The sequence below is a fragment of the Tursiops truncatus genome, chromosome 5 (genome assembly GCF_011762595.2).
Source record: "Tursiops truncatus isolate mTurTru1 chromosome 5, mTurTru1.mat.Y, whole genome shotgun sequence".
NCBI classification, from domain to species: domain Eukaryota; kingdom Metazoa; phylum Chordata; class Mammalia; order Artiodactyla; family Delphinidae; genus Tursiops; species Tursiops truncatus.
Window position 1 is genome coordinate 75,289,075 of NC_047038.1, and position 27,872 is coordinate 75,316,946.

At 42.0% G+C, this 27,872-nt stretch overlaps 1 protein-coding gene and 1 pseudogene across 1 annotated transcript in view; one reads left to right on the forward strand and one right to left on the reverse strand.

Moving 5' to 3' along the window:
• Positions 1-27,872, forward strand: part of CRACD (capping protein inhibiting regulator of actin dynamics) — a 273,931-nt gene that overhangs the window by 192,712 nt on the left and 53,347 nt on the right. Inside the window, exon 3 of the mRNA XM_073805295.1 lies at positions 20,764-20,935. The gene's annotated coding sequence lies outside the window, so the exon portion shown is untranslated. The remainder of the gene's footprint in view (positions 1-20,763; positions 20,936-27,872) is intronic.
• On the reverse strand, positions 15,613-16,149 carry LOC101317983 (putative coiled-coil-helix-coiled-coil-helix domain-containing protein CHCHD2P9, mitochondrial; annotated as a pseudogene).

Below are 27,872 nucleotides of genomic sequence, written 5' to 3' on the forward strand. Positions count from 1 at the left end.
TCTGCAGTGCTCTGAAGATCTTTATTTTGCCAGATATAGGGGAAGGGAAACTTCCTTGAGATGCCGTTTTCCTATCCTCTAACACTAGGAAATGCTGAATGGAACTAAAATATCTAATCTCTTCCCTCTTAACTCCCTTACTTTAATGACAAGATTATATATCTATGTACATATCTTCACCTGGGGCCACGTGTGGGAGGTGAAGGTAAGTGAAGTTAGTTGGTATACAGATAACTTCAGGGTCAGGAAGGAAAGCAGGCACAGTAGCGTGGAGGGCAGCTCTGCCGTTTCACACAGTGTTTCTTGGAGTAACTGTCAGGGACAGAATCCTGAGTTGAGTCCTCCGCTGGCCGTTTTCTCCTTACACGTCAAAAGCCAACCCCACGGTACCTGTACCTAACCTGAGTCGTGCTGTGGAAGATTTTACCCTACGTACCCTACTGGGCCATGCATCCCCCCATATTGCAGTGTCTCTGACTGGGATAATTTGCCAGCTGGAAGAGTCTCATTTGTTTGATTGGGAAACTTCCGGCTTTAGTCAGCCCAGAAGGTAAGTGCGTGGAATGTGAAGAAAAGGCCCCGGACTTGCCGTCTGAAATTGGGCAATGGGGGGAAACATAGGCACCAGTGTCACCCTTAATGACATCAGAGCATGGCCTCCAGCTTCTGGCCTCCATCCAACAGTTTTCTATAGCAGTGTATCCCCTAAGCACTCTGTTATTACTAGTCAGGGACTTAAGTTCTCAAAAGAAGTCTGAGGGCATTCAGAGTTAGCCGTCTGCAAACCATTCCCACTTACCTTCATTTTAATAAGTTTTGTTGGATGTGAGGGAAAAGGATGCATTATTGCTAAGGCAGGGAGTTACACATAATCCAAGCTTTGTGCTCTGTGACCATCACCTGTCATGGGGGTTGTGGGAAAGACTAAAAGCCTAAGAACCACTGTGGCTTGAGACCCTTCTGCAAACTATTCCTCTGTTTCTGTCTCATCAGCTGAGAGTCGGGGCCCAGATGTAGTCAATATCTTTTGAAACTCTTAAGTCTCAAAAGAGTTGCTAGATCTATCCTGTACAATGAAGCACTGTTCTCCACATGGCCTTTTCTCACCTGGCTTTATTTCTGTGTTGTGAGTGAGTGATAATGTATCAGCCACTTTTCCGGCTGTGTCATCTGGCAGTCGTTGAGTGGCAGCTGGTGGTGACTCCGGCATCTAAAGAAAAGCCCATTTTGGTTTGCAGAGTTACATGAGGGATCTCAACTCCTTTCCTCTCTTCCCATAGTTGGGGACCTTCCAATCAATAACTGGGAGAGGAAAACTCACCAGAGAGTTCTGTCGTGAAATTTGGAAGGGGATTTTGCATGGGTTGCTTCCTGCTTTCAGCATCCCACAGTATTTTATCAAGATAAATAATATGCGAGAGTGGATTCCGTGAGGCTGAGGATAATTCTATATGGTACCCCCTTCCCCAAATAGATAAGTAAATGAATAAAACATCCCAGCAGCCCCAGACGTGGAATTTCTCCCCAGTGGCAGGGCTGTGGGATCCCATTAGAGAATACTCAGCTTATCGTTCTCATGCAGGCTCTCCCTGCAGACAGACCAGGAGCCTGATTTGTTTCCCACTGAAAAGTCAGGGGCATCACAGAGGGTGGCACGGTGCGATTTGTTTTCAGAGAGCTTCCTTCATTCAAGTTATTAGAAAATATTTCTCGAAATAACTCATCCTGAGTCAGAGCTGGCGCCTTACTAGGAAAAATGCACATTTGAGGGACCTGGTGTTGCTCATGCATGAAAGACTCTGTGTTTTAAACCTTTGGTAATTAACCTGCTCAGTTTCAGTGAGCTAGAAGTACAGCTCAGCCAGGAAATAGTTATTAAGTGCCTCCTTGCTTCCACCACAATTAGGTGGGTCACGTAAGGGGTGGGTGCAAGGAAGCAGAGAACACTGCCCTCGTGGAGCTTACGGTCTGCTTGGAGAGAAAACATCAGCATGGATTTTTAAAAATTAAGATGCAGTCAAGACTCAGTGCATTATTTAGAGGCACTATATTTCACTGAAACACCAGGTCCCTATCTTGACAGTTGTCTTTCAGAGTCTGCTAAAGCCTCCATTTCCAGAGTCCTCTTGGATTGTATTGGAGGGCGGAGGATTCCTCTAGGAATGTGTCTGTGTGCCTTTTACCCCAGAGCCTGGCAGCACCTGCAGAGTTAGTGCTATTATCAGGATATAGGTCGGTTTCTAGCCCTCCTAGAAAACAAGAGAATGCCTCACCTCATGGTTATTTGAACTTTAATTGCAAACTGTATATATGTCTATTATTGCCTGTATATCTGTATGTTACCAACATTACTTGTTTATATGTTTGTCTAGAATCGTAGGCACCCTGAAAGAGGGTTAACATTACTTTCACTATCTAGAATACTACCACGTGCCAGTGAGATTTAATATGTTCTGGGATTGGGGTGAAACAGGATCAAGAAACCTTATTTACATTTTCTGAGTAAATCTGAATTACTCTGACAAATATCTAAAGCTCTTTAACTTTTTTTCTCATTAAGTACTTCTTAACATTCTTTTTTCCTCTTTATTTTCTTCTTTCTCCCGTTTGGTCCCCTATTTCCCACTCTTCTCCTCTCCCTTCTCCTTTTCCTCATCTTTTCTCTTTTTAGTAACAACTAAGAAATGCCCCAAAAAGGTCAAGACATACCCATTCATCAATTCAGTGAATCTCTTAATACTAACTAGCACTATAATTGCTAACGTTTTTTGAGTACTTACCACATGCTGACGTTCTGCTAAATACTTTATATGCAGTATTTAATTTAATCCTTAGAAGTCAGTAAGCTTTGTAGTATTATTCGTATTTTACAGACAATAGAACAGAAATTTAGGAGACTATGGAACTTGCCCAGAGTCTCATAGCTAGTAAGTGAATTGAGACTCAAACCCAGTATCTGACCCTGGAGCTCATCTGCCTCATGTACTTGACTTGGTGTCAAGTAGTGTCACCAAGACACACGTTGGGAATGCAGCAAAATGGTTAAGATCGTGGTATTTGGAATCAGACAGACTTGGTTTGAATCTCAGCACTGCCACTTCTTAGCCATGTAGCACTGGACAAATCGTTTCACCTCTCTGAGCCTCAGTTTCCTGACTTATAAAATGTGAAAAATAATAATTTACAGAGTGGCTGTGTGATATTACATGTAAAACTTTAAGCCTGGCACATAGCCAAAGTTTAACAAAGTTTACTAGTCTTATTCTTTATGGGAAAAAATAGCATCTACCCCCTCTGCTAGCAATTTCATTTCATTACGAACATATTTTGAAATATCTCTTAAGTGTCCCCTGTAACCGCTGGGAATTTATCATTCATGAGTATATCTAAAGATTCCTTGAATCCATTCATATCTTCATCCTATGTGGTTGGGGGGCTGAGCACCAAGTTCTGAAATTTCCCACGTGATTTGTAGCCTAATACGTTACTTCTGTTTAACAGCTCCAGAATGCCCTTCTTCAGTCTTTTGCCTAATCTCCTGGTGCTTCATATTGGTCTAGGAAAGGATAGATATTGGTCTAGGAAGGGAATCCTCGCAAAAGTGATGGAGAGGAATAGAGTATTCCTCAACAGACTGTCTTCTGATCTGAGTGCCTGCCTGGCTCAGAGTCCGGGGACCTGTTTTCTTCACTCACTTGGCATCTGACCTTGTTCAGCTAACTTAGCTTCTCTAGTCCGACATGGAAAGCAAGTAGTGACTTAACCGTCACTCCCAACTCCTTGAAATTGTTCTGTGAAAGGCACTTGAAAACTAAAGTGATGTGAATGGGCAGAAATGAATCTGGTGCAAGCAGAGTTGACTTCCTGCGTGAAATTTTTTATTGAAGGAATTTTATATTGAAGGTAAAGCATATACAAAAGGTAAAGCATAGTACCTTTTTTAAAGTTAGGCTCCAAATTAGGAGTTTTAAAGTAATGCTCCAAAACCAAGCTCAACAGCCATAAAGACTCAAGTTTAATAAAGCTTTCTTCCTTTTTAAATTAAGAAGTGGAAGATTTCGGTCAACTCTGAGATAGAGTTTCGCTGCTCGAGAAGCAGAATGATCAAAGCCAGAGTAGAGATTTCAGCAGTATGAACGTCAGCTCTGACTTTGGCAGTGTCAGGGAGCTTATTTAATCACTTTGGCAGCTCTTAGCTTGTTTTTGCATGCATTACTTTCTCTCATTTAGCCAGAGTGCCCACCACATATGCCATGGCTTGTGTCGATAAATAGTTGTTGACTCCTGCATCGAAATGCATGCCTAGCTTACTGGGAAGTGTGTTAATTTTTTTATTAGCATTTCTCAAGTATTTATGACTTGATCTAGAGCAAGAACTATATCTTATATCAGAACATATGTGGGTATAAAGTCATAAATACCCATAGACAGAAACACACATATATAAACTAGAAACATAAGTTTCAGGAAATTGTACTCACCCTGTTTTGTATTCTACTCCACTCTCTTCTTTTCTACTGAGTTTTAAAACATTCTAAATCCCACTAAATGGGTCTACTAAATGGGTCTACTAAATGGGCTGTCACCCACTATTTGAAGGACACTGGCCTTAGGATTCCCCTTAGACCAAACCTCCGTGGCTTTATGAGCCCCCGAGGGAAGACTTTACATCTTCTTTTCAGCTCACGCCCAGTGCACACACGTACCGCCGTCGCCACTACCACTAAAACCTTTGGATCGTTGGATAGAGAAAACCCTATCAACTGCTATCAGGGGGTTTTCCCCTAGCAAGACTCCAACTTTTTCTCATAGGAGGCCAGAATCTTGAAAACTTTGTGACTTTTGAAAAACAAATTATTCTCCTTCTAAATTTTGAGTATTAGCTGGTGTGAGGAACTCAAGAATTCCTGTGTTATGCCAATGCCAGCTCAGTGCCCTGTACCCAGTAGGACTGCAGTCAATATTTGTTGATTAGTCATCATCCCGGATCTGCACTGATCACCATGGAAACAGGACTCTTGCAGAGGTAGTGCTGACTTGTGCTAGACAGAATAACACTGCTTCTCCATAGATGGACTGAGTTTGGTAGACAGGGCATAGAGTTGTGGGATTATTAGGTAGAATGAGAATCCAGATAGGGTGTACATTCCTTAATATACAACTGAGAAAAACAGGCAAATCCAAGGCTGGCAAAATCTGAATGTACTGGGGCAGAATTGGTCATCGACTAAAGCTGTCTCCATTTGTATCATTGACCCATAAATCTGAGATTGTCTGGGACCCATCTGACTTTGCCCTTCAGAACTTAAAAAGAACCCTGAGTGGCTAATGTAATCCCTGATATCTTAGAAGTGTGTCTCAAGGCAGGTCCACATGTTTTGCCCAGAGTTGAGGCTCATAGTAGTCATTTTTCTTAGAAAACCTCACTGAGTCTGACCCAGGAAGGCAGCTGGGGGATGAGGTTTGGGGATTCAGGTTCTAGGATTGTGGCACTATTCCTTCTCTATCAGCACTGTCATTCCTAGGACTGGGAATCTGGATTCTGACACAAAGAAATGGAATGACTTGGCTCTCTTTGCCAACTTGCAGACTATGATATTGCCTCTTCCAAACCCTGAAGGTCCTTAATGTTGCAAAATAAGCATGATGTAACAAAACAAGTGTAATTAGGAGACAAACCAGGAATGGAGAAAATATAATGAATATAATTAATAGATAATTTATGAAAAGAGTTACAGGTTTTATGAGCCAGAATACATTCTAAACTTCCCTAACTTTTTAAAGAAATGGTTCATAGAATTTTAGAACAGGGGGGGACTTTAGATAGTATATAGTTTAGTCTCTTTATTTTACAGATGTGGAAACTGAGGTCCCAAGAAGCAAGAAAATGGTAGCGGTGACTAAATAAACCCAGATCTTCAAGATTCTGGGGCTTGTTTCCCCACATTCTCATGACCTGTTGAGATGAAGAGCATGTCTCTTTATTGTTGAGAAAGAGTACACACAAAAACATCACAGTTGTAGCCACTGTTGGACTTGGTGATGCTAAACAGACAACCCAAAAAGCAGAAATATTTGCCCGTAGAGCTCCTGTGACTCTCCTTGAAGGCTTTGGACAGGGAGTTGTGTGGCAAATATTTGCATTTCTAAGACACCTGTCACCACAGAACCTAGATTTCCTCACCAAAATGATTCCCAACCATAAAAGGCAAAGGACAGCTTTGGATTTTTTCCCCTGATCCCACATCACACGAACCCAGTGGTTACTAGTCAAAGAAGTAACACATCCAAGATACGGGTGTTAATTTAAATCACTGACCTTTGGAATCTCAGAATTAAGTTGTCATTTATTCTGCCAGTATCTGGTGCACGAATTAATGGAAAGGTTCTACAAAACAGATAGTGGTTGTGTCTTTTTTGTCTCTCCAGGATAGGACGTTGCCAGAGTGAATCTATTACCTCTCTGAGCTATTGTCCAAAATTTAGTCTGGGCATGAGAAACCTGGTGGGAGGGCAGTGATTCTCAAGGGACTGCCTCATCCCCACAGAGCGCTCTCCAGTGAGAACAGAGTAAGGGGCCAAAAGAAAGAAACTTGGTATTAGTGCAAAGGAATGGCGTTCGGATCAAAGAAGCATAGCCTGACCGGACTGTCTGACCCAACCTGGAGTACTGAGACAGACTATATAATTTCATCTGAAAATCTTTTAAAACAGTATTTTTTTCTGTTTTCAGAAATTATATCAGAGTAGCTCTACCCATAGGTAGGCACAGAGGACCAGGTGAGGTTGTATTCCTTTCCTAGACCATTTGAACACTAGCGGTTTCATTCTGCTTCCACTTGGATCTGTATTTCACAGGTCATCGACTCAGTAAGCAACAAGCACTTAGCCCAGTGGCTCCAAGACCCATGAATGTCACTCTGACCTTGGTTCATTTCCCACTAGTACCATCGAGAATGCCTGCTAAATTTATCAAGAATCGATGCTCACATAGTGGAACCTAGTGGCTTCTGTCTTACATCCCTAAGAATTTTACATACTCAGGCAAGGTTTGAGAATTTGACCCTCAAGTCACCTTTTATCCTGTGGGGATTAAAACTGCACCTGCCCTTAAGTTTAAAAAATTATTAGTCAGGGACTTCCCTCGTGGTCCAGTGGTTAAGACTCCACGTTCCCGATGCAGGGGGCCCGGGTTTGATCCCTGGTCAGGGAACTAGATCCCGCATGCTGCAACTAAAGATCCTGCATGTCGCAACGAAAATCCCGCGTGCTGCAACTAAAGACCCCAAGCAACCAAATAAATAAATTTAAAAAAAATATTAGTCAATCAAATCATTCTGAAATCTGTAACTAATTATTTAACTAACCTTAATTGAATCTCTATTATCAATAATTACTACATTTTTTTCTCAGAATTTTCAGCTGTCTAACCACTTAGCTCATTTCCAGTTAAACCCATTATAGTCACATGAGTTACTAAATATCCTCCACATCAATCCTCAGTAAGCATTACATTCTTTTTTTTTTTTTTTTTTTTTTTTTGCGGTACGCGGGCCTCTCACTGTTGTGGCCTCTCCCGTTGCGGAGCACAGGCTCCAGACACGCAGGCTCAGCAGCCATGGCTCACGGGCCCAGCCACTCCGCAGCATGTGGGATCTTCCCGGACCGGGGCACGAACCCGTGTCCCCTGCATCAGCAGGTGGACTCTCAACCACTGCGCCACCAGGGAAGCCCTAAGCATTACATTCTTTAGGGCCCTTTTCTGGTTTATGAGTACCACCCAGCTCTCACTTTAATGAAGGTACCAATGTAAAGACATAAAGATTTTGAACTTGAACTGTTAACAGTTCAATATTGAAAGAATAGCAAACTGAGACCATTGAATCTTTTAAAAATCGTTGTTGTTTTTTTTAAAAGAAATAAGTGATGCATAATAATATCACAGAGGCTACAACCTTGCAAACATGATGATTGGACATGGTAAGCAGAGAAGACCAATTACTCTAGACATATTGGTAAAATCTTTTCATGCCCAGAGGATGGGAAATAAATCCCACTGAAATTCAGGGGATTTTCATATTAATACAATTTCTAGAGGTCAGTGGCCTGGGGCATGTCATGATATCCCTTTTAAGGCGCCGGATAAGTTGTTGCATCTGGCCCCTCCCACCACCAGCAAGAGGTCCAGCACCCAGTTGGCTTCTTTGGTTGCTGGAGGCAACATATTCCTCACCTGGGTCTCGGGCCCATTTACCCAGGGACCTGAAAACTGTTCATTTGAGTAGGGCCTAGAACAAGAGAAGGTTCTGCAACAGGTCCAGGCTGCCGCACAAGCTTCTCTGCCCTTTGGGCCATAGGATCCAGTAGATGCAGGGCTGCTTGAAGTCTAAGTGGCAGATAGGAATGGTGTTTGGAGCCTTTGGTGGTCCCTATAGGTGAATCACAGGACACACCCTTAGGACTTTGGAGCAAAACCCTACCATCCTCTGTAGATAACTCTGTCCTTTTGAGAAACAGCTTTCGGCTTGCCCATGGGTGTTAGCAGAGACTCAACACTTAACCATGGCCCACCAAGTTACCATGTGACCTGAGTTGCCCTTTATGACCTGGGTGTTGTCTGACCCACTAAGCCATAAAGCTGGGCATGCATGCAGCACTCCGTCATCAGAAGGAAGTGCTGTAGACTAAATCAGGTTCAGGCAGGCCCTGAAGGCACAAGGAAATCATATGAAGAAGTGGCCCAGATGCCCCTGGTCCCCACTCCTGCTCACTGCCTTGTCTCTCCCGGCTTGCACCTATGGCCTCATGGGGAGTTCCCTATGACCCGTTGACTGAGGAAGAGAAAAATTGGGGCTCGTTATTGATGGTTTTGCATGATATTCAGGTACCACTTGAAAGTTGTAATGCTCTAGCCCCATCCTAGGGCAGCCCTGAAGGACAGTGGGGAAGGGAAATCCTTCCAGTGGGTAGAATGTCAGTCAGCACATCTGATTGTTTGGTTTTTGGTAAGGAGAAATGGTATAAGTCTATAACAATTTATAGGTTGTGGCCAGTGGTTCGGCAGGATGGTCAGGGACTTGGAAGGAATATGATTGGAAAATTGGTGACAGAGAGATCTGGGCAAGAAGTATGTTGACAGACCTCCCTGATTGGGTGAAGGATTTTAAGATATTTGTGTCTCAAGGCAAGACTATACAATGGTGGAAAGACAGTCTCTTCAATAAATGGTGCTGGGAAAACCAGACTAGCTACGTGTTAAAAAAATGAAATTAGAACATTCTTTAACACAAAAATAAGCTCACAATGGATTAAAGACCTAAATGTGAGACTGGACACTATAAAACTCTTTGATGAAAACATAGGCAGAACACTCTCTGACATAAATCTCAGTAGTATCTTTTTCTGTCCATCTCCCAGAGTAATGGAAATAAAAACAAAAATAAACAAATGGGACCTAATTAAATTCAAAGCTTTTGCACAGCAAAGGAAACCATAAACAAAATGATAAGACAGCCCACAGATTGGGAGAAAAATATTTGCAAATGATGTGACCGACAAGGGATTAGTCTCCAAAATTTACAAACAGCTCATGTGGCTTAATATCAAAACAACCCAGTGAAAAAATTGGCAGAAGACCTAAATAGACATTTCTCCAAAGAAGACATGAAAAGATGTTCAACATCACTAATTATTAGAGAAATGTAAATCAAAACTACAATGAGGTATCACCTCACACCCGTCAAAATGGCCATCATCAAAAAATCTACAAACAATAAATGCTGGAGAGGGTGTGGAGAAAAGGGAACCCTCTTGCACTGTTGGTGGGAATGTAAATTGATACAGCCACTATGGAGAACAGTTTGGAGGTTCCTTAAAAAACTAAAAATAGAGCTACCATATGATCCTGCAATCCTACTCCTGGGCATATATCCAGAGAAAAACATGGTCCGAAGGATACATGCACCCCAGTGTTCATTGCAGCACTGTTTACAGTAGCCAAGACATGGAAGCAACCTAAATATGCATCAACAGAGGAATGGATAAAGAAGATGTGGTACATATATACAGTGGAATATTACTCAGCCATTAAAAAGAATGAAATAATGCCATTTGCAGCAACATGGGTGAACCTAGAGATTGTCATACTGAGTGAAGTAAGCAGACAGAGAAGGAGAAATATCATATGATATCACTTACACCTGAAACTAACACAACATTGTTAATCAACTATACTCCAATATAAAATAAAAAGTTAAAAAAAAAAGATATTTGTGTCTCATGTAGATGCTCTCCAAAGAGTGACCTGAGGGGGATTTTAATAGTCAAGGGATAGGATGACCCATTCTATGGATACCTGTCATTGCCCAATGGGCTCATGAACAAAATGGCCATGGTGTCAGGGATGGAGGATGTGGGTGAGCTCAGCAGCATTATTGACTTCCACTCACCAGGACCAGAAACCAACACTGAGTCTCCAGTATGACATCGTTCCCTGGGGTAATCATCTAGCTACCTGGTACAAGTTCATTAAATTGGACTGCTTCCATCATGGAAGGAGCAGCACTTTGTTCTTACTAGAACAGACATTCTGGATACAGCTTTGCCTCCTCTGCATGCAATGCTTCTGTCAAAACTATCATCCGTGCAGTTACATACTGTCTCATCTACTATAATGGTAGGTCACATGGCATCACTTCTGATCAAGGAACTTGATAGGCCCATGCTCATGGAATTCACTAGTCTTGCCATGTTCCCCATCATCCTGTAGCAGCTGGCTTGATATAGTGGTGGGACGGCCTTTAGAAGACTCAGTTACAGTGCCAGTGAGGTAGCAATACTTGGTGGGGCTGGGACAATGTCCTCTCGGATGCAGTATATGTCCTAAGTTAGTATCCAATATATGGTGCTGTTTCTCTCATAGCCAGGCTTATTGGTCCAGGAATCAGTGGGTGGAAATGGGAGTGACTTCATTTTCTTTTACCCCTAGTGATCCAGTAGGAAGATTTTTCTTTCTGTCCCCTTGACCTTAGGTTCTGCTTGTCTAGAGTTCTTAGTTCCAATAGGTGGAATGCTTCCACTAGGAGACACAACAATGATTCCACTGAACTAGTTGTTGAGACTCTCACATGGCTCCTTTGGGTTCCTCTCAATCAACAGGCAAGGAAGGGGGTGGCTGTGTGAGCTGGAGTGATTGATTCTGATTACCAAGGGAAAATTGCTGCTACTACATAATGGAGGTAAGGAAGAGTTTTTCTGGAATAGAGGAGGTCCCTTAGGGCATACTAGCATTCCCATGTCCTGTGCGGTAATCAAAAACTACAACAACCCAGTTCAGGACAGCTAATGGACCAAGTTCCTCAGGAATGCAGGTTTGAGTCAACTCACCAGGCAAAGAACCACAACCAGCTGAGGTCCTTGCCGAGAGCAAAAGGAATGTGGAATGGGTAGTGGAAGAAGATAGCTATAAAGACCAGGTACAACCACATGACCGTTGCAGAAACAACCCATGATAGCTATGAGTATTTCTTCCTTATTTTGTTATGAATATGTGTGTGTATATATATTAACCAAATATGTTTTTTTATCTCCTTGTCATCTAACATAAGATGTATTAATAATAACTCTATGTCTCATAAGTTACGGGAGAAGTGTGAGCATCACTCAAGGACTTCACACCTTCTTCTGGGGAACGGGTTAGTGTGTTTTCAGATGTACGTAGGATACTTGTATCATGTCAGTGGAAGTATGGCTTTGTTATTGGCTTTATGTGGAAATGAAGCGTGGTTTGAGGAGCTGAGCACAAGTGCCAAGTTGACAGAGGGTGGAGTGTGATCATTTTGCTGCGTCAGCTTGACTAGGCTATACTCCCTGGTTATTTAATCAAACGCAAATATTGTTTGATTGAGCTGTTGCTGTGCAGATGTTTTGTATGTAATTAAAGTCCATAATCAGTTGACTTTAAGCAAAAGGGAGATTAAGCAGCATAATCTGGGTGGGCCTGAGTCTATAAATTGAAAAGCCTTAAAAACAGGACTTGAGGCTTCCCTGGGAGAAGAAGTTCCACCTGTGAACCAGCAGCAAATTCCAGCCTGCCCTTCCTGAGGACTTGCCCTATGGGTTTCAGACTTGCTTAGCCAGCCTCCACCTGGCATAAGCCAATTTCTTGCAATAAATCTCTTAATGTATTTTACACACACACACACACACACACACACACACACACACACACGCACACATGCACATACTCATGCACATGCACACATGCCCGTGCAAAAACACCTCCTGCTGGTTCTGTTTCTCTGATTAAACCCTGACTGATACAGCCTCAGATATCCCTAAAGCTTTTGTTTTACCCATTAGTGCTGCCAGCTGGGCCCCACACAGACCCCACAGGTGTTGGGTGTTCAATAGTATGTGTTGAATGGAAATGAATTTAAGGTGTTCAGCCCTCGTGTAGAGGTAGCCTTTGTTGAGGTAGTTGGCTGCTGCACCAAATATGCAGGGCAAGGTATCGGGCAGCTCCCCCTGCCCGTATTCTCCGCTCAGAGTCGGGCGTTGATTCACAGCACCCTCTGAAACTCAAGTGGCAGAAATTGGCAGTGAAAAGAACCACCACCCACACGTCTTCTAGCATGTGGGAGAAATGTGGCCAAACACTGAGACTTCACATGAAAAATCGTATCTGCCTCTGTTACTGCTTCTCAGTATTATTTGGTTTCTCTTGTGAATTGTGAAACATGTAAAAGGGGATTCTGAGATAGTCCAATGGGAAAAACCAGAAAAATGAACCATTAATGCGGTTTGGAGAAATAAAGGGCCAAAGAAACGATTGGTCCTTGCTTAGACCTAGTAAATACAGTACAAACCTATTTCAGTAGGTTCTGCTTAGCATGTACAGTCAATTTTGCTATAACATGACATATGTATTGCTGAAAATCAATGAGCTATGCAGAATCACAAAGTGAAAACCAAGGGCTAATGGGAGGATAGGAGCACAACACAAAAAATTGTGACTTATTTAAAAGGGTAGGCACCTAATAAAAATTGTAGCACAGTTTTACACATGTTAAATGATGATGAAATAAAACAATACTCCAATATATATAGTACTTTACCTTGAAAAAGATAAAGTTTTCTCGTGGACTAGAGCATCGGATGGCTGCAACTTGTGTTATCGTGAGGCTGTGGAAGGGGTTTTTTCCCAAAATGGGACAGAAAGCTGTAATACCACATGTGCTTGGGTTTATCTCATAACACAGGTGGCAATCTGCGGGAACTGGTAGACATTTGAGGTGTATGTGGCGGGGGGGGGGTTTGTGTGTTCCTACACACCTCAATTCAGCAGAGTGCAGTTTTCCGCACTCAGTGTTTCTCGTGGATGGGATAACATATGTCAATCACATTGGAACAAACTTGCATTTTCAGAACAAGTGTGATTACGGGGCTGACGGTGCTGCCTAAAGAGATCACCACCCTTTATCTGTACTTTCAAACTCCCAAAGGTTCTTTGTAAGTTTGGCGCAAATTCATTTGTTAGCAAAAAGTAAGGTGAATATAAATGTTTTCCAGAAACACTGCATTTGATTGTAAAGCGCTGTCACAGACCCCACTGGGGTTTAAATATGCCTCTGTACAATCTGAAAACTTCTGATTTCTAAAGCATGTCTAGCTCTAAGGGAATAGAGAACAGTCCATCTGTATACTGAGTGTCTGTTTTGTGTGAGGCATCGTGTTAGGACACGGTACACAGCAGTTGCCTGAATCCTATCATTTTACTAATTTAAGAGGAATTTTGCAGTGCTTTTCTTAGCCCTGGAACATCAGAATACTTTAGAGAAGAAACTGTTCAGTTAAAAAAGATTGCTAGACGTACACTCTAGTAATGTAAACTCATGTTTACTGAGCAGTGTGCTCCGGAATTTAGGGGAGGAATTTAGTGTGTATAAAATATATGGTACCTAAAGAAATTAAAAGGTATTTGAAAGAAATAGTGAAGACATTGTTTCCCCGAGTGTGTTCAGAGGAACACTAGTCATGATGGATGTCCAGAAAGTCAAGTTTGGGCAGCACTGCGTGTTCTCTGCCCTTCTGGAGCACAATAATGATATCAGCATAGTAAAGACTCTGAAAGGTCCCATAGTAAAGAAGCATGTTTAACTTTGTTTTACGTGGATTCTCAAATGTACTGGTCTTTGAATAACAACCTGGTACTGACCCACAGAGCACATTCTGAGAAACTCCAGACTAAGGCATTTATGATGCTCCAGAAGAACTATGAGAGGAAATTCTGTTTCTCATTTGGAAGTGTAGCGTATAAATCCAATGCAGAGAAATTGTATGCTTTTATTATTTTAGGTTTAGAAATGAAAATGTAAGAAGTGCATTCTTATGACAAATGGAAAATGAATCAGATTTGCTTGACTTGCCCAGCGATTTTTAATTTTTAGAATCTTCTATATAAACTAGCAATTATGATGATGCAGCCATCAAATGGTATGTAATTATATCCATGAAATAATGGATAGTGAGTACTTTTTTAAATGAAAACAAATTCCCTAAAGTAATTATTGGATGATGAAAATAAATTAATTCAATTCAGTACTTAAAGAATGAAAATTACTGTGATCCCTGAAGCAGTGTATGTGCAGATATAGGTTCTTTCATGTGAAAAATTATGGCAGAGAAATGCTGAAATATTAAGAAAATGTGATACCCACTGTTTTTTCTCCTATAAACTCAGTCTTACCATTTAAGATGGTCAATTTCCACAGAGGCTGGTAATCAGATGTTTCATAGCTAGTAAGACATGGGATCAGGATTCAGGCCAACTGCTCTCATCTCTGGGGCCTACATGCTTAACCCCTAACTAGAGCTGCAGTCATTAAAAAAACAAATTTAGTAGAAATAACATTTCTTTTTCTCCCTCCCCTCCTCTCCCCACTGTCCCAACCACCCAACAAAAGTAATTTCTGTTGTAAACTTCTAAAATGCCATTCTAAATACTTTAATGTTAGAGAATACTTTGCGAAGCCATACTCCTTCTATATGACCGTTGTATTTTGGAATGTTAATAGCATTGCAGAAGTGCTCTGTTTTACTGCATTGTGAAAATTGCTTTGATCTTTTAGGCCCCATCTGTACAAATATATTCACAATGACAATTGGCGTTATTTGTCAAGAAAAATAGCTGCTGTTGATGACCATGTACTTAATCCAGTTGATTCCAGGGAGACAGACAGTTATTACAGCCCCCAAATCATAAACTGATCATAAAATAGTTTATTGAGTGGCTATGTGTGGACACATGCTCAGGTTTTCATAATGGTGGTTGTAGCATAGAATTGCAAGTGCTTCATAAAATTTAGGTACTTGCTTTTTTTTTTTTGGAAAGAAAATCACTTTAGTCTAATTAATTCACAAACAAAAGCATGTTTAAGTGGCCACACAAACACTCACCCAGCCCCAAACTCAACACCATCACTGTGAGCTTCTATATGGTGAGAATACCCTCTTCCACTGCAGTCCTGAAGCACAAAAGCTATTAATGATCGAGGAGAGGTTTAACTGGTGGCTTCACACTTTATATCTTCACTATCAATTATATTTTTAATGCTAAACCAACGTGGTCATGAGAGATGATTTTTCATGCCTCCAACTGGAACTTCTTGATGAAGCTAACCCGTTCGCCAATCTGCACTGTTTTCAGCACCTCACTGAAACCTGCACATAGCTTAAGTTCACCCTGGTTCTGGGCACACTCCAAAAACTGCTTCACCTCAAAAAAGCATGGGCCACTCTGCTGCTGCTGTGCAGGCTGGGTTCCCCAAGGCTCCTGGTGAGTGATGTCAAGCCTTGAGGGCTCAGCATTACTTCCTCCACTGAAGCCCCCACGCCGGCTGCAGTGGCTGCCATCTGGACCATCAGACCTGGCTGCCGGGAAGCAGCAGCAGGGGAGCCAACAGCAGGTGGTGAAGCCGCTGTGGGTGGCTGAGCGGCGGGCGCTGGCCTGGGTGCAGTTCTCATCTGAGGTGCCCGGCTGGCCGGAGGGGCCACGCTGGAAGTGAGGCTTTGGCTTCCACGAGGCATCTTAAATGTGTAGCGAAGTGGGATCTAGAAGAGTGAGACTCGGAGGAGACCCGGGCTGCTTCTTAGTACTCGCTTTTTTTTTTTTTTTTTTTTTTTGCGGTACGCGGGCCTCTCACTGTTGTGGCCTCTCCCGTTGCGGAGCACAGGCTCCGGACGCGCACGCTCAGCGGCCATGGCTCATGGGCCCAGCCGCTCCGCGGCATGTGGGATCTTCCCGGACCGGGGCTTGAACCCGTGTCTCCTGCATCTGCAGGCGGACCCTCAACCACTGCGCCACCAGGGAAGCCCAGTACTCGCTTTTTTGATATAAAAGATCTTAGACCTAAACATTGAGAAGAAAATTGGGGAATCAAGTAAATAAGAGTATAGCTCCTTCCCTGATTTACAAAATTTTATTCCCTATTAATGTTGCTAAATCACAGTTTGCTGTCCGAATGTTGGGTGGACCTCGTTGCAATTACTGAGTTTTTTCTAAAGTTAATCCTGGAAAAATAATTAATTGCCACAGTCAGTAATAAAATAATCATAAAAATAAACTTTTAAATTTTATTTAAAATGTAAAGATATTTCTGACAGGAATGTATAATTAATTTCGGAAATGAGAATCGGAGAAATTTTTTTTTTTTATAACTGAGATGTCACCAAACACTAAGACTTTGAAGCAGACTTCTAACAAAAGCTTCTGTGTTCTGACTCCTCCTCCGAAGAAAGATTGGTGTTCTTAGGACTTAGAATCTTTTTTTTTCTCATGGTAAGAGGATTGTTTGTTGGATGGAGAGTTCAGGTAGGTTTTACTGTTCCTTTACCTTCCGGTTAATAAGTAAGGCATTGATGAAGCAGCCTTCCCCAAGTAATTTATGAGAAGGGCGGGTGCTATCTGACATCTGGACTTTGACACGTCTTCCAGGATGATGTGTATGGACTCATGCCAAGTGATTGCCCATATACCATGCAGCACAAAGTGCTAGGCTGCCTGGATTACAAGCAGTCCTCAAGCGGCCAGCTCTACAGATAGGTCACCTGAAGGAGGCCATTCTGTACCCTCATGAAGCCCACCAAGTTCTCCGAGCTGAGGCTTCCATACCCTGGTGTCCTCTCCCAGACTATCTGTTCACTTTCTGCCCCGCCCCCCCCCCAATATGACCAGTGCAGCAAATATTTTATCTGGTGGCTGCCCCCATTCAAGACACTTGAAGCAGGACTTCCCTGGTGTTGCAGTGGTTAAGCATCCGCCTACTAATAATGCAGGGGACATGGGTTCGAGCCCTGGTCCGGGAAGATCCCACATGCCGCGGAGCAACTAAGCCCGTGCACAAGTACTGAGCCTGCGCTCTACAGCCCATGAGCCACAACTACTGAGCCCATGTGCCACAACTGTTGAAGCCCACATGCCTAGAGCCCGTGCTCTGCAACAGGACAAGCCACCGCAATGAGAAGCCTGTGCACTGCAATGAAGAGTAGCCTCCGTTCACCGCAACTAGAGAAAAGCCCACGCGCAGCAACAAAGACCCAAGGCAGACAAAAATAAATTAAAAAAAAAAAAGGACTGAGGCATTACTCAGCCATAAAAAAGAACAAAATAATGCCCTTTGCAGCAACATGGATGGACCTAGAGATTCTCATACTGAGTGAAGTAAGTCAGAGAAAGGCAAATATCCTATGATATCGCTTATATGTGGAATGTAAAAAAAAAAGGCTACAAATGAACTTATCTACAAAACCGAAATAGAGTTACAGATGTAGAAAATAAACTTATGATTACCAGGGGGTAATGGGGGGAGGGATAAATTGGAAGATTGGGATTGACACATACACACTACTATATATAAAACAGATAACTAATAAGGACCGACTGTATAGCACAGGGAACTCTACTTAATACTCTGCAATGGCCTATATGGGAAAAGAATCTAAAAAAGAGTGGATATATGTATTTGCATAGCAGATTCACTTTGCTGTACAGCAGAAACTAACACAACATTGTAAATCAATTATACCCCAATTAAAAAAAAAAAGACACCGAGCATTACAAAGGCCCTCATCAGCCTTCTTGGCTGACCATGTAGACCAAGTCACCCATTAGTTAATACCCATGCAAGAAACTGTAATTTAATTTGCCTTTAATTATAGTTAACTCTCTGCTTCCAGCTCAACTGAGCCCCACCAAATCCACCTTGATTTTAGAGAAAGGGATGACTTTTTTCCCCCATCAATAAATTCTAACATTCTAAAATTCTCTACTTAGCTTAAAAGCTAGATTTGTGGGCCAAGGCTGGAGGTAATGATGTTATCATAACTGATACTTTTAGAATTTTGCTATGGCCTTTTAGAATATTTCTGATTAGAGAATTTGGGGTTAGGTATTTCTACAGTGGGAAAAAAAGCAATTGATATAAAAGGAAAAAAAAAGAATTTTACCTCAGAAATAAGTGAAATGTAGCATAAGTGACTGTTTGACCATTTACTATGATGCTGTCAAACTTAGGAATCAGATGTCACTTACATATTTTGAGCCTTGGACAGTTGTAGAGAAAGTACTCACTTATTTCATCAGGCAGTGCCAAAGACCAATTCTGTAGTAATGTAATGATACTTGTGGCACCTTATAGAATTCTTTTAATTTAAATTTTTTAAATTGACTCATTTTATATAGAATCAATTCTTCTAACATTTCCCTAATATTCTGTGGTGGTCTTCAAAAACTACTGATTATAATTTTTTATATTAGCCTTTGGAGATTTTACTGATGGGAACCAAAAGTAGGTTTCGTGAAAATCTCTGGCCTATACTCCTGAATAAATAACCACTGAAAACATACAGACATTCTGAAATTAAACACTCCAATTTTAGGGTTTTTTTTTTTTACCATTTTTAAATGACATGATCTCAATTATATTGCACATTTCCTTGTCTTTTAAATAATTTAACTCAGAGGACTACATGCCTAGCACAGTGTCTTATGTATGGGGGCATCTGCTATGTTGTAAATCTCCTTTCCTTTTAAGGGTGATACAGTATGTTATTTAAGGGATCGATGAAGTTTGAAGGTGTGTTTGTATTTATACTAAGCATTCCAGACTGTTATCTTTTTTTTTTTTTTTTTTTTTTTTTTGCGGTACGCAGGCCTCTCACTGTTGTGGCCTCTCCTGTTGCGGAGCACAGGCTCCGGACACGCAGGCTCAGCGGCCGTGGCTCACGGGCCCAGCCGCTCCGCGGCATGTGGGATCTTCCTGGACCGGGGCGCGAACCCGTGTCCCCTGCATCGGCAGGCGGACTCTCAACCACTGCGCCACCAGGGAAGCCCAGACTGTTATCTTTTTGTAATTGGTGATTATACTTTCTGCTTCCTCACTGTCTCACGCCACTGCTCAGAGCAAAGTAGTTTCTTCCTCATGTCAGATTTTCTGTGAACTCCTAGTAAGGCCAGAACTGCAAATCACCAGAGGAAATGAGATGACTAGCTTGAACATCATTAACCTCATTTTTGTACCCAGATCTCTCTGTAGACTCTGGCCAGCAGAGATCTGGGGGCTCTGATACCCAGCTGCGGGCTCGTACCTGTGTGTTTTGTGCAAGTACTTTTCTATACACATTGTGAGTGTTCATCTCTCCTTTTCCCTCATAGCTCCTGACTTCAGCTTCCAAGATATGTCTCCCATGACACAGACAAGTAATTTCATCTCTCTGGGCCTCAGGTTCCTCATCCGTGAAATAGGGATGTTAGTAGTATCTACTTCCCAGGGTTGTTTTGAAGATAACTGAGTTAATATCTGTAAAGGTCTTAGAGCAGTCATGCATAGTAAGGGTTAAATAATTTTAAAAAAAGATTGACCACTGGATAAATGACTCTTTAAGGAAAGATCTGAGAAGATACTTCTCCTAGTAGAGGGTGATTTACACTTTCTTTTCTGGGGTAGGAATGGAGTAATTTGGAGGGATTTGTATCTGAAGGAGCAGAACTGAAAGGTATTACCTAAAATATCTGTAGAAAGTGCTGGCAGTGAGCCTGGGTCCTGACTGGATCAAGTAATATATGGAAAGATGTTCATAGCAGCTCCTCTGGGGGCTCTTCATAGTAGACCTTAAAAGGAGACAAGAGGAATAAACTGGAAATACATGGGGATGAAGGGAATTGGGGACAAAGCTTACGCCATGAGTTAGCAGTTATCTTCGGTTACCTAACAAAGGCTGAAAGAGAGTGATTCTCAGGGGAGATGATATATATATGTAAGTCACATACATAGATATATAAATCTTTTAACCACCTGTCTGTCATAGGTGTTTTTCTCAGCTTCTTCCGTGGAAAGGGGCCCTGGCCATCTGCTTTGTTAAAAGAAAGCCGGCAGCAGCTTCGTGTGGCACGTGCAGGGGATGCCCTGCTGACCACCGTGAAGCTTGGAAGCCCTTCGTGGTGCCCGCGGGCGCTTGTCGAGAGCCGGGGCGGGGGTGGGGTGGGGTGGGGTGCGGAGGACCCATGCCCGGGGCCCGCCTCGCCCACTGCTGCGGCTGCTGCGCGCACTGGCTGCCCAGCAACGGCGCTGGCGCGCGGCCGGGTGGCTCTTGGCTCCAACAGCTGGGCCGCCCTTTGCCCCGGCTCGCAGCCTGGTGGTAATTCGCTCTAGGCTCAGAGGGGCAGCCCTGTCAAACTGCAGCCTGTGTTTATCTTGTAATCCACAGACAAGAAGAAGGGAGGCAAATTCCAGCCTTTGAAGAAGTTGTTTGGCAAAAGGAAAAAGAAAGGCACGTCGACGGCCCAGGAGGCGTCTGCAGGGCGCAAGTGTCGCTCTCCCCCGAGTGTCAGCAATGGGACTTTCTCTTCCGACGAGGAGACCCTGGAGGACAGCCTGAGGTAATCACCCGCACTTTTTTTTCTGACCTTCAGCGGAGTTCCGGGGTGGGGAGTGGGGTCCCGAAGGAGGCAGAGCGGCATCATCATGGGCTCCACTTCTGGGAAGGTGGAGGACCGGGGTGCGAGTGCGCTCTGTGCGGAGACGTTACCTCGGGGAATTAGCATACGTGTCTGGCCTCACTTTGTGGGAGAGCATAGGGATGTGCGCCTTCATCTTGCTGCCCTCTCTGGGGGAGGAAGGCAGCAGCTCACTGCCTTGGCTCAACCCAAGCTCCTTGAGTTGGAGGAGACCATGTCCCCCTGTCCCATTGCCTGGCAAGGAGGAAGGGTGGTTCGTACACTAGGTTTTACACCCGCGTTGAGGATGCAAACTGCTGGGGCACAGGGTGTCACCCTTCATCCCCCTGGCCATGTCTAGCAACTTCCAGACCCTGCCTACAATGGGGCTTTTAGTTTCTGCTTCTTGTTCTCTCTCTCCTCCCCTCCCGTCTCCCTCTCGTCGTCCTTCTCCTCTCTCTCTCCTTCTCGTTGCTCTTTCCTCTTTTCTCTCTCTTTCTCTTCCTCTTAGAGCACAGGCACTACATCTGGCTGTTACCGTGTCAAGAACTCAGACAAGCAGGGTAAGGAGGTACTTTCTCACCTGAGTGCTGGGAGTTGAAGTCAGAGATGGTTACGTTCTGCTACTGACAGCTCAGAAGTCAGCTCCTCTGAGAAGCCCTTTCCCACTACCCGCTCTGATTCGTTTGCCCTCGACTGCGTGGCTCCCGCGAAGAACTTGTTACTTTCTCTGGAAATGATTGATGGGCTAGTCTGTCTCTCTCACTCAGCTGCCAGTTCTGTGAAGCCAGGGACCAGGTTTTATTCAGCCTCACCTTAGGCACTCAAAAAGTGTTTCCTATGAATGACTGGCACTGCATTAAGTTGCCCTAGTACGTGTTGAAGGCATAGATGATGTAACCTGTGATATTCTCACTGTGTTTGAAGGACAAAGACGAAAACAGCCTCGGTGGTCTGTCTGTGAGTACAGTGTTGTCAACTACAGTTGAGCCCAGGTTACAGAATCCTCAGGCAAGCCGTGCACATTAAGCATAACAGTGCCCACAACAGCATTTGTTAGCCCTAAGTAATGCTGACTCTTTTCCTCCACAGGCCTATATTGGTTTTCCATTGTCTTTATTAGGGAAACTATTGAATTTAACCAAAGAGAACAATTTCACTGAAAGGAGAACACAGCACCAAACTAACCCAATTGTTGGAATGTTAGTATCAATATAGAATTGAGTATTGGCCAGCACGAATCAGGTTTGACTTTACTTTGGTTTCTTCCCTTGCAAAATAAGAATGTGAACGTTTTTTGCTTCACAGCATCAGAATGAGGTACAGATACTAAAATGTGACCAAGCAGCAGTTCAAGGCAAAATCTGAAATCAAGTTTGGAAAGTTCTCCTTTGGAAGGACTGTCCTATGAAAACACAACTTGTCCTTTTTATAACAGGTTATGGTTTTGTCAAGTCTCTGATTTCTTGCTGAATTTTATTAGACTCTTAGAAGACCCTAGACCCTTGTTCTCTTCCCATTTAAGTGGTATTCTGTTTACCCCTTGGGGTTTTCCTTAAGGTTTTAAGTTTTAAAACTTAAAGATTTTAAGATTTGCCTTGGGGAAATCTACATTGGATCAAACAGCTACATTTCCATTAAATGTAGGTAATGTTACCTGTTCTTATTGATAAACCTATATTTATGAGACATATACTATATTTTAATTATTTAATACTTATTTGTATAATACAGAAAGCTAGAAGGATAAGCTTGGGACGATGAGTTTAAAAAAGGCTCTTTAAATGTTTTTAAAATTAAAAAAATAGGAAAACAGAAGTTGCTTAAAATATATATTCCCTCTTCCTACTCAGAAACTTCCAATTGAAAAATAATTCCGCCCACAAAGTAAATATTACATGCATCACTTACAGTATGGCTGAACTTTTGATTATTCGCCCTATTTACAGATGGAGAAAATGAAAAATGTTGCTTCCAACCATTCTTATTTTCAGTTCACTGTTCAATTAACAGATACGTTACTTCACATTGCGTAAGGATTCAAAAAATGTCTGTGCCTTTTATTTGCTATTTCCAAAATGGGCAGCTCTCACTACAGCACAAAAGTCAAAATTCCATTAACATGATATCTGGTGGAGGTTCCAAGGAGGCAGATTTCAGCCCAATGTGAGGGAAAATTTCTTAATTACTAGAGCTGCTTAAAAATGGGGAGGCTGGGTATGTGCCAGAGGCATTGGAACTGATGAAGGGCACTTCTGCACTAGGTGAGAATTTAAAGGAGCTGAACTTTAACATGCTGTCAAACTCTAAGAATCTGTAATTCTAGAAATGTCTCCATGGCCAAAAATAGCTCTTTATTGATCTCCTTCTGCCTGAAATTTCTCATTTCCTTTGGGTTTCAAAGCATTCTGTTCTCTCTAGGTTAGAAGCCTTTATTTCTCCTAGGCTACTACTTTTAAATTATACATGCCTATGGGAAAAGCAAAACAGTAAAACGTGATCAGTTTTTAACAATTGAATGTGACTTCCTTTAGTAACTAAATACAGCTAATATTGTGTTTCCCAAAGTGTGTTGAATAGATGTTAAATTTAAAAGGGGGAGAGGGTCAGTTTGACAAAGAGATCTGGGAAATCCTGGACCAAAATGAATTAAATAGGATTCTTTACATGGGACTTTTCAGATCTGTTACTATGCCAGTGTGCCCTGGGAATTTCAGAGAAGAGGGATGTAGTTTGCAGCATTTCCAAGATTTAACCACAAACTTTTGTTTCACAGAGAATATCCATTGGTGTATATTAAAGCTACCACGTATTAAACTTAATACAGTGTGTTTTGCATAGGTGAATTCCTGTAATATTTACCGTGACTCTGAGATTGACATTATTATTCCCATTTCAAAGATGAGAAAACTAGGGCTAGAGAATGACTTGCTAGTAAGTTGCTGAGCCACTATTCAAGCAGTAACGAGTGCATTGCTGCTATTCTGCCTCTGTATTCTGCTGCGGCCGTACTAGGGAGCTAGTCATATGGCCCTGAGTTGTCCTGCTGGTCCTGGGTCACCAGGCTCAGGTATCTTCCTGCCTTCAGCTGCCTGATGGAGGCTCTGTTACTTATTGGGGCACCACTTGTCCTACTTCCAATTTCTGCCTAACACCTGGCATTTACTGTGATCATGAATAGCTACAGCACTTTACAGTAAGCGCCAGCTGTAAGCATGGTGAGAACCGAAGGGGCTTCACGGAGGGTGAGCTCACTGTGGGGCTGGAGCAGATAGGAAGGGGCTCAGGAATGAGGAGAACTTGAGCTGTCTCCCAACAAGGGACAGGACTTGGAGTGCTGAGAGGCAAGGCACGGGTGTTTCAGATCAGGAATGGCATGAGCAGAGACTTTCACACAAGAATGAGTGTGACGCGCATAGAATAGGAGGAAACTTTCCAAATCATTGTGTGAGGCCAGTGTTACCCTAACACCAAAACATCACACACAAAAGAAAACTACGGACCAATAGCTCTTATGAATAAAGACATAAAAAATCCCAGACAAAATACTAGCAAACTGAATCCGCAAACATATAAAAAAGGATTCTACACCATGACCGAATGGGATCTAAGCCAGGAGTACAAGATTCGTTTTATATACAAAAATCAATCAATATAACACACCATGTTAACAAAATAAACGACAAAAACCACATGATCATCTCAGTTGATGTAGAAAAAAGCATTTGACAGAATCCAACACCCTTACATGATAAAAACACTCAAAACTGGGAATGGAAAGGAACTTCTTCAACTTGATAAAGGACATCTACAAAAATCCACAGCTAATATTATACTAAATGGTGAAAGAATGAATGTGTTCCCCTTGAGATCAGGAAAAAGACAAGAATGGCTATTCAACACTGTACTGTACTATACCATAGGTTATAGCTAGGACAGTTAGGCAAGAAAAAGAAATAAAAGGCATCAATTTTGGGAAGGAAGAAATAAAAGCTATCTATTTGCAGATACCATGATCCTGTATATAGAAAATCCTAAGGAATCCACAAATAAACCATTTGACTAATAAAGTTGAAATAGACTGCAAAATACGAGATTAGGGTTTTTGCATTTCAATGTACCTACTTCTCCTGAGGAGAGTGCAGGCTTCCCACAGCCCTCCTGTTAGTCCCACTGGCCCTCCAACCAGCCAAGGGAGCTCGTCTCCCCTGTGTTGGACCCCAGGACTGGGGCACCCAATATGTGGCTTGAACCCCTCACTCCCCAGGGAGGTTCTCTGCCCGTATAATCTGCCTTTCCCTCTGAAACCCCTCCCTGGGATGCAGGTTCTGACCTGATCACTTCACACCCATTAGGAAGGCTATAATAAAAAAGACAGACAATAGTACGTGTTGGTGAGGATGTGGAGAAATTGGAACCCTCAAACATTGCTGGTAATGTAAAATGATGCAGCCACTTTGGAAAACACTTTGACAGCTCCTCAAAATGTTAAACATAGAGCTACCATATGACCCAGCAATTCCACTCCTAGGTATATACCCAAGAGGAATGAAAATATATGTCCACACAAAAACTAGTTTACAAATGTTCACAGCGGCATTATTCATAATAGCCCCAAAGTGGAAACCATCCAAATGTCCATCAAAAGATGAATGGATAAATACAACATGGCGCATGTCCATACAATGGAATATTATTTGGGAATGGAAAAGAATGAAATCCTGATACATGGTATAACATGGATAAACTTTGAAAACAATACGTTAAGTGAAAGAAGCCAAATAAAAAAATACCACCTGTTATATGATTCCATTTATATGAAATGTTCCAAACAGGCAAATACACAGAGACAGAAAGATTAGCGGTTGCCAGGTGCGTGGTAGGGTGGGGGTGACTGCTGATGGGTACGTGGTTTCTTTGGGGTTATAAAAATTTTCTAAACTTAGGTGACAGTGATGGTTGCCCAATTTTGTGAATATACTAAAAATCATTTAAATGTACCCTTTAAAAGAGTGAATTTTATGGTTTTGGAATTGCATCTCAAAAAGATTTTGTTTCTTAGGTTTTTCTTTCATATATATACAGCAGGTTCTTATTAGTCATCAGTTTTATACACATCAGTGTATACATGTCAATCCTAATCACCCAATTCATCACACCACCATCCCTACCTCCTGCCACTTTCCCCCCTTGATGTCCATACGTTTGTTCTCTACATCTGTGTCTCAACTTCTGCCCTTCAAACTGGTCCATCTGTACCATTTTTCTAGGTTCCACATATATGCATAAATGTACGATATTTATTTTTCTCTTTCTGACTTACTTCACTCTGTGTGACAGTCTCTAGATCCATCCACGATTCTACAAATGACTCAATTTCATTCCTTTTTATGGCTGAGTAATATTCCATTGTATATATGTACCACAACTTCTTTATCCATTCGTCTGTCGATGGGCATTTAGGTTGCTTCCATGACCTGGCTATTGTAAATAGTGCTGCAACGAACATTGGGGTGCATGTGTCTTTTTGAATTATGGTTTTCTCTGGGATATGCCCAGTAGTGGGATTGCTGGATCATATGGTAATTCTATTTTTAGTTTTTTAAGGAACCTCCAAACTGTTCTGCATAGTGGCTGTATCCATTTACATTCCCACCAACAGTGCAAGAGGGTTCCCTTTTCTCCACACCCTCTCCAGCATTTGTTGTTTGTAGATTTTCTGATGATGCCCATTCTAACTGGTGTGAGGTGATACCTCATTGTAGTTTTGATTTGCATTTCTCTAATAATTAGTGATGTTGAGCAGCTTTTCATGTGCTTCTTGGCCATCTGTATGTCTTCTTTGGAGAAATGTCTATTTAGGTCTTCTGCCCATTTTGGGATTGGGTTGTTTGTTTCTTTAATATTGAGGTGCATGAGCTGTTTATATATTTTAGAGATTAATCCTTTGTCTGTTGATTCGTTTGCAAATATTTTCTCCCATTCTGAGGGATGTCTTTTTGTCTTGTTTATGGTTTTCTTTGCTGTGCAAAAGCTTTTAAGTTTCATTAGGTCCCATTTGTTTATTTCTGTTTTTATTTCCAGTACTCTAGGAGGTGGATCAAAAAAGATCTTGCTGTGATTTATGTCAAAGGGTGTTCTTCCTATGTTTTCCTCTAAGAGTTTTATAGTATCTGGTCTTACATTTAGGTCTCAAATCCATTTTGAGTTTATTTTTGTGTATGGTGTTAGGGAGTATTCTAATTTCATTCTTTTACATGTAGCTGTCCAGTTTTCCCAGCACCACTTATTGAAGAGACTGTCTTTTCTCCATTGTATACCCTTGCCTCCTTTGTCATAGATTAGTTGACCATAGGTGCGTGGGTTTATCTCTGGGCTTTCTATCTTGTTCCATTGATCTGTGTTTCTGTTTTTGTGCCAGTACCATATTGTCTTGTTTACTGTAGCTTTGTAGTATAGTCTGAAGTCAGGGAGTGTGATTCCTCCAGCTCCTTCTTTTCCCCTCAAGACTGCTTTGGCTATTCGGGGTCTTTTGTGTCTCCATACAAATTTTAAAATGATTTGTTCTAGTTCCATAAAAAATGCCATTGCTAATTTGGTAGGGATTGCATTGAATCTGTAGATTGCTTTGGGTAGTAGAGTCATTTTCACAATATTGATTCTTCCCATCCAAGAACATGGTATATCTCTCCATCTGTTTGTATCATCTTTAATTTCTTTTATCAGTGTCTTATAGTTTTCTGCATACAGGTATTTTGTCTCTCTAGGTAGGTTTATTCCTAGGTATTTTATTCTTTTTGTTGCAATGGCAAATAGGAGTGTTTCCTTAATTTCTCTTTCAGATTTTTCATCATTAGTGTATAGGAATGCAAGAGATCTG